This window comes from Rhamphochromis sp. 'chilingali', assembly GCF_963969265.1.
Source record: "Rhamphochromis sp. 'chilingali' genome assembly, chromosome: 22".
NCBI lineage: Eukaryota > Metazoa > Chordata > Actinopteri > Cichliformes > Cichlidae > Rhamphochromis > Rhamphochromis sp. 'chilingali'.
The window spans coordinates 3,675,539-3,682,708 of NC_137950.1; the positions used below are offsets into that span (position 1 = coordinate 3,675,539).

At 40.9% G+C, this 7,170-nt stretch overlaps 1 protein-coding gene across 4 annotated transcripts in view; it reads left to right on the forward strand.

Moving 5' to 3' along the window:
* The window catches only part of ca10a (carbonic anhydrase Xa), a 344,540-nt gene that overhangs the window by 72,383 nt on the left and 264,987 nt on the right, over window positions 1-7,170 (forward strand). The gene's annotated exons all lie outside the window — the stretch shown is intronic.

Here is a 7,170-nt window from a genome sequence, read left to right on the forward strand (position 1 = left end):
ATAAGCGTGCTTCATTAAATTTGTGTGCCATTTAGTTTTTGTCTGTGATCATATTATTCAGCTGAATTTGAATTAACATAGCAACAAGTTTTTTTTGTGCTGTAAAAACAATAACCACCATTAAAGTTATTAGAATTCTAAATGACCAAAATAAAAATTGCTCAGAAAAGCAAAGCCTCAGTTCTAGTCTGTGTTTATCTTAGAGCACAGGCATGAGCAGAATTTTAGGTATGCTAAAAATATCATACAAATTAGATCCTTCTCACCCAGTTGCAAATCCTTTGTTTTTGAGTGTATGAGTTTTCATATCCATCTAATTTTTATGTATTAATGCAAGACTATTAGACAGTGGCTCTAGTGGCAATACATACCAAGGAAGACTTGGGTATTTGAATCTTTCGGGGTTTCTTGATCTTAACAATGTTAAGAAGGAGTATTAGTGTGTGATTTGTCTTATAAGGTGGCTCTTTTAAGTAAATCTTTTTCATTGGACTTAAATCCAAATCTATGTGAAGGTTTCAAAAACACCTGGATTGATGTAACATTGCTATCATAGACATAGCTGCACCAATAAACTATGGCTGCAAACCTGATATTTAAAAACTAATATGTATAACTTTTTACTAGAGGTGGGGAGATTGATCTAAATATTGATAATACTTGTAACATCGGACCCAAGAAACATAAGCTGGGCGAATATGGCGACAGCAGCACTTTTATTCAATACTGTGGTTTTGCATCGGGACACAGACACTCCCGCTCTCTCCCACTGCTGTCACATCCGCCCTCCTCTCCGACTGTCACTGCCAACATATCAAGAGTTGACAGTGACAGATCCCCAGCACACCTGTTCACCCCGCCCCTGCGCCGCCCCGGGAGCTCACTGCGTCACCCCTCCTCTGCAGCTGGCCAGAGACCACACCCACGCCACAATACTTTACTGGTCTCAGATATTGGCTAAATACTAGTGCATTGATACTTTGTTTCTATCCTCTAAGTTTAATATGTAGCTCACTGAATTATATTAAATAATTGTTTTGAGAAATGAAAACATATACTTCCAAATATGCAGTAATAATTTATTTTTGTTTTTAAGAAAAGTAAGAGCCACATATGAGGATATTCATTTAACATTTTGATAGAACAGTAGCAGTATAATGTCCTCGTAAGTGGCTATCAGGCCCTTGTAGAGCAAAATTGAGTATTTTGGTCTAAATAACCCAAAATGTGATGTCCACATATGTAGACGCCAGGTCCTAGGAGGTTAATGTGCTTCAGGGACTAGGAGAAGCCCAATACAAAACACATAGAATGCTTATCACAGGCAGCCAACCTAATTTTTACAGTGAGCTGTTGGCTGGCAGTGTTTCAGAGTTTTGGTCACATTTCTACTTAGATATCAGTCTATCGTGAAAAGATTTACATTATCTGTAATATCACATGTCACACACACAAAAAAACCCTGTCTTCTTTCAGCTACTCGCTTTAGTAGTTGCCACAGTGTATCATCTGCCTCCATCTAACCCTGTCCCTAGCATCCTGTGTCACACCAATCCTCTGCATGTCCTCTGTCACTACATCCATGAACATTCTCTGTGGTCTTTAACATTGTCTGTAACTTTCTCCAGTATATCCACCTCTAAACATCTCCAAGCTGGCATCACTTCCTCCTTGCTAATATGCTGCACCTTCTGATTCACTAACTGTCCTCCTGTCTCTCATTTTCTTCATTCACGAATTCCCTAGAGTACCGCTTTCACTTTCTCTACACAATGTCTTCACTTATTAAAGTATTTCCATCTCTAACCATAATAGCTCCAATGTGCTGAACATCCTTTCCAGCTATATTTAAAGTCCCTGCTTATACCTGCATACTCCTGCCTGTCTTTCAGTGTCAATGCCCCCCCCTTTTGTTTTTCTTCCTCTGTCTTTAATTGTCAGAGGAAGAAATATATATACAGGAAGCCTGTTTCAGCTCTCTGTTAAAAAGTCAAATTCTCTGATCCTATGAGTCTTACCCAGCAGGTAATGCAGAGTTCAGATGGAGCTGATGTGGGTGGAGGGACTCGCCAAATCATAACTACCTCGAAATCATCTAGGTGTCTTCCCTACTAACACTGATAAGATAAGCAAACCTGAGTAGCCTTGCAGGTCAAATCTAATCAGTCCCACCTGTTTATGGATTTATTTTAGAGGCCTGGACAGTAAGCGTCAAGATCTTATAATATAAAGTAACCTGTAACCTGCTATTTGCACTTTAAAAGAAATAATACTGAGATTTTTACCTTTACTATTTCACAAAAGGTTAAAAATTGAATGTCCACAATTTAGATTTTAATTGCAGGAAATTTTATTATAGCGATTTAGCAGGAGCAGAGCAAAATCAAAATCAAAAGTCATAATTACAAAATCAATAATCAAATCACCTGAACTATACTATAAACTTCTCTGAGCTAATGCTGATTTTGTTTGCCTAAAGATGCACTTATCACAACCAAGAGAAAAACGGCATCCCCTCAGCATTTAGTAGAAGTATGATGTAAACTGAAATCCTTCGGAATTAACCATCTAACATGGCAAAAATGAACAGAGAGGATGTATTTGTATCTGTTGTATCTATCTGTTGTATTTTCCAACTTCTTCACTTAATTTGTATCCATGTCTGCCCTTTCTCTCCCCCTATCTTACTGGATGTCACATCTTCTGAAATGACATCTAACCTCACTCCTGAGGACATCCAGCTGTGTTATTACAAAATGCTTTATTATTAGGAAATTATTAGGAAATAGGGAGAAGTTCTGTTTTAGCACTTTGATCATTTTTAATCACATAAAGACCTTTTACCCTCTTTCAGCTATGAGGACAAGAAGCAGGGGGGACTTCAGTCACTCTCAACCTCACCTGGCAAACTAAATAATCTATTACATGGATTATATCTATATTCAAAATATACAAGATAATAGTTGGCATATACTCAGTTAATAGGATTAGCCACAGGGGGTGTACAACCTTAGTGTTTTCCCATCTATTGCTGTGCATTCATTGATTTTTCCAGCATGTTCCATGAGCTCATTTATACCATATATTAACCTCTAGTGCACAGCATCTGTAATTGGTCATTGTGTGTTTCCTAGTCAATGGGTAATAAACTATTCTGTTTATTTAGAAAACAAAAAGATGTACATTTTATTTGAAATACGTAGTCCCAGATTTACACTAGCACCTGAATGCAGCTTAAATTTGGGTATCTCTACAATTTGTGAAGTTGAAAGTAGAGACTACATGAGTTCATGTAGTCTATACTTTGCATGGAGTGGAGCACATAAGTTGTTGGGACCTGGAAATTTAAACATTAATGAGTAAATCTGAAAGGCATTGATGAGCAGTACGAATTTACTTCATCTTATAGTAACTGACCTTTATTCACAGACTGCTGAAGAGAACTAGCCTTTAAAAAAAAAAAATTCCTATTATTCCTCAAACTCTCTCTCCCCTTCTGCTCAAATAAACTATGTACACTGTTTACACAAGCTCAACATTTAATGAGTCTTTTTTATATTAAAGGCCCTGTCTCACTGCAAACTCACTCTCATTCAGTTCAGTTCAATTTAATTTATGCACCACCAAATAACAACAACTGTCAATCAATCATATGACCCTCTATGAGAAAGCACTTTAGCGACAGTGGGAAGGAAAACCTCCCTTTTAACAGGAAGAAACCTTAGGCAGAACCAGGTTGAGGGAGGGCGACCATTGTCCGGCAGATGTTACAGTCAAATGGCCGGTGTGTTGTGGAGTCGACCTAAAAGCAGACACACAAGGGGCAGAACTGAAGTTTAATAAAAAGTGAGCCGTTTATTCAGGCTGGTGGAAAAAAAACCCAAAAATGAACCAAGGCGAACACTAAACAATAACCTAAACTGAGTGAACTAAAACTAGACATGAGAAACCACAAACATGAAAAAGAACATGTAAATGTACTGAAAATAAAAGAAGATTCTTGAGAGGCATGGATTTCAGTGACATGAGATGAGGAAAGACGATGAACAAAGGGAGACAGAGGATGTAAAGACACCTTCTTCAAGCAGTGGTACAGGAAGAAGTCTGCATCCTTCAAGAAAAACATGATTTTCATGCAGGACAATGCTCCATCACACGCGTCCAAGTACTCCACAGCGTGGCTGGAAAGAAAGGGTATAAAAGAAGAAAAACTAATGACATGGCCTCCTTGTTCATCTGATCTGAACCCCATTGAGAACCTGTGGTCCATCATCAAATGTGAGATTTACAAGGAGGGAAAACAGTACACCTCTCTGAACAGTGTCTGGGAGGCTGTGGTTGCTGCTGCACGCAATGTTGATGGTGAACAGATCAAAACACTGACAGAATCCATGGATGGCAGGCTTTTGAGTGTCCTTGCAAAGAAAGGCGGCTATATTGGTCGCTGATTTGTTTTTGTTTTGTTTTTGAATGTCAGAAATGTATATTTGTGAATGTGGAGATGTTATATTGGTTTCACTGGTAAAAATAAATAATTGAAATGGGTATATATTTGTTTTTTGTTAAGTTGCCTAATAATTATGCACAGTAATAGTCACCTGCACACACAGATATCCCCTAAAATAGCTAAAACTACAAACAAACTAAAAACTACTTCCAAAAACATTCAGCTTTGATATTAATGAGTTTTTTGGGTTCATTGAGAACATGGTTGTTGTTCAATAATAAAATTATTCCTCAAAAATACAACTTGCCTAATAATTCTGCACTCCCTGTATATACACACACACACACACACACACACACACACACACACACACACACACACACACATATACACACACATACACATAAATATATATACACACATATACATATATACTAGGGGTACAACGATACACAAAATTCACGGTTCGGTTCGGTTCTATACTTTGGTGTCACGGTTCGATATTTTTTCGATACAAAAAAAGAATGTTCATGCCTTTTAGATTTGTCATTTATTAAATTTTCACGGCACATTCCGCACCACATCTCTGTGCGTTCATCATTTGTTTGAAGCCAGCTCACCTCCTGTAACTCCTAGAATACGCGCTTCTTTTGTGGTTTGGACTCCTTCTGACATTTCTTTGGAGGCGGAGGAACATCACAGTAATTGCTTAAAGGAGCTTGCTTCTTCGACATCTTTCAGAGTTCTAAACAAATGTCTGTCCTCCTCATGAAAATCTTATGTACGCAAACATACGTTGCAACTTCTTATCTTGTGCGCGTTTTTTATTTTGACAGCGAATGCGCACCTGCGGACCACTTATGTGCAGCCCTGGTTATTTAGCTCGTTATATTGCAGCCACAGAAATTCTTTTGTCCATAAAACCATAAAACTGCACTTTCTTTTTGCCTTATAGTCTGATTTGTCATAACTTTTCCGTTTTGTGGTAAGCTTTTCTTTGGCTGTCACTTCTTCACCCTGACCTCTCTTATTTGGCTCAGCAGAACTAAAATATATATCCTGCTGCTTTTACACAGGCACTCACATAATGCTCAGCGATTCTCTGCGCGATCAACCTCTCACATGTTTAAGCTTGCTGCGGGAGATTTCACTTGTCATGTTTGCATAGTAAGCTAACGATTAATAAGACGATGTCAGAGGAATTGGTGCACAAATTATCATCACTCGCCAATCAGTGCTGTCGCTCACTATACACGGTTCGCGCGATTGCAAAGTGAAAGCAAAAAACAAGCGCAAATTCAAACGCGATTTTTTTTTTTTTTTGTGTCTTATCTTTAGCCATCAGAATTGTTGTCTTAAGGCCAAGAAAGATGCCAAGCGGATTTATTTTACCAAGTGGATCATCATGGTCTTGCCATATTGGTCCATTTGATTGACCTTTATTATAATTATGAATTTATTTTATTTACAGTTGCTACAAACGGGACAGACATGACTGGGGGATAGGACAGGGAGAAAGAATGAAAGAAAGAGAGGGAGAGAAAGAAAAACAGAGGGGAGAAGAGACGGTGAGAAGGGGGGGAAGAAAAATAAATTTAAAAAAAAAACAAAACAAAAAAAAACAACACCTGGGTCACCTGTATGGAGAAAAAAAACAGAAGAGAAAGCAAACAACAAAGAGCAACATAATAAAAAAACCCGGCACCATCACAATAAACTAGCTAGCAGTAGATATCAGTAGATACTAAATAATAAACGATATTGTGCAGCACGCAAGATACACAGCGCACAATGTGCTTTGAGGCAGCAGCCAAGAAAGCTGTAGTCCGCGTCTGTGAATACCCGTGTGTACACCTGTGTGCATACCTGTGTGGATCAGCATGCTTGCATTCCAAAGGTTTCTCCATGTAACGATCTGCTAGGGAGTGTGGGGGGGCCACAGCCCCGTCCTCCAGGGTATGAAGCAGGTATGGAGGAGATCAAAACTCCAGACATCCAGAGGCCCCCAGAACACAAGAGACCAAGGAAGACCAACAGAGGGGCAGCCGCGCCACTGTCCCAGTAAGAGCTGAGGAGAGTCCCAGATGAGGGCTCACTCAGCAGCCGCGGAGCAGAAGCCAGGGGGAGTTGCAGTGACGCGCCCGTGAGCTCCGCCGGCAGCCAGCCGTGCCTGAGTGACCGAGCCCCAGGCCGGGAGGCCAGGGGCACCCCACCCCCGAAGTGGCCCGAGCGAGCCCCAGGCTCCAGGCCCCAATAAGCGGCCGCCAAGGAGTGAGCCGGTGTGTACCCGGACGCCCACCCCCAGACACAAAGAACCACCAACGCACCGACGCCTGAGGGAGTCCGCCACTGGCAGGGGAAGTAGTGGTGGGTGGAGATAGGCCTCCAAACCTTGGAGGGCCTGAGATGTCCCATCTCCAGCTGCCTCCCTCTTCCCGCTCCACCACAACCACCCACACATGCAGGGGTATGTCACCAGGGTGCAGAGGAGGCTACCCCCCCATCCCCCCCCTGTCCCCTTCTGGCTGCCTGTGCCTCAATTTTATCCCACAACTTAGACATTCACATTACTCACACTCTCATTACACATACATATAGGATCTTGGGGGTGGGCACGATACACGGAGTCCAAATTACCATCAGGGTGTACACCTCACCCCTGGCGTCGTTGCCCACCTCTCAATTTTGAATACACGTAGACATTGAGGGCTAGCAGGAGGGAC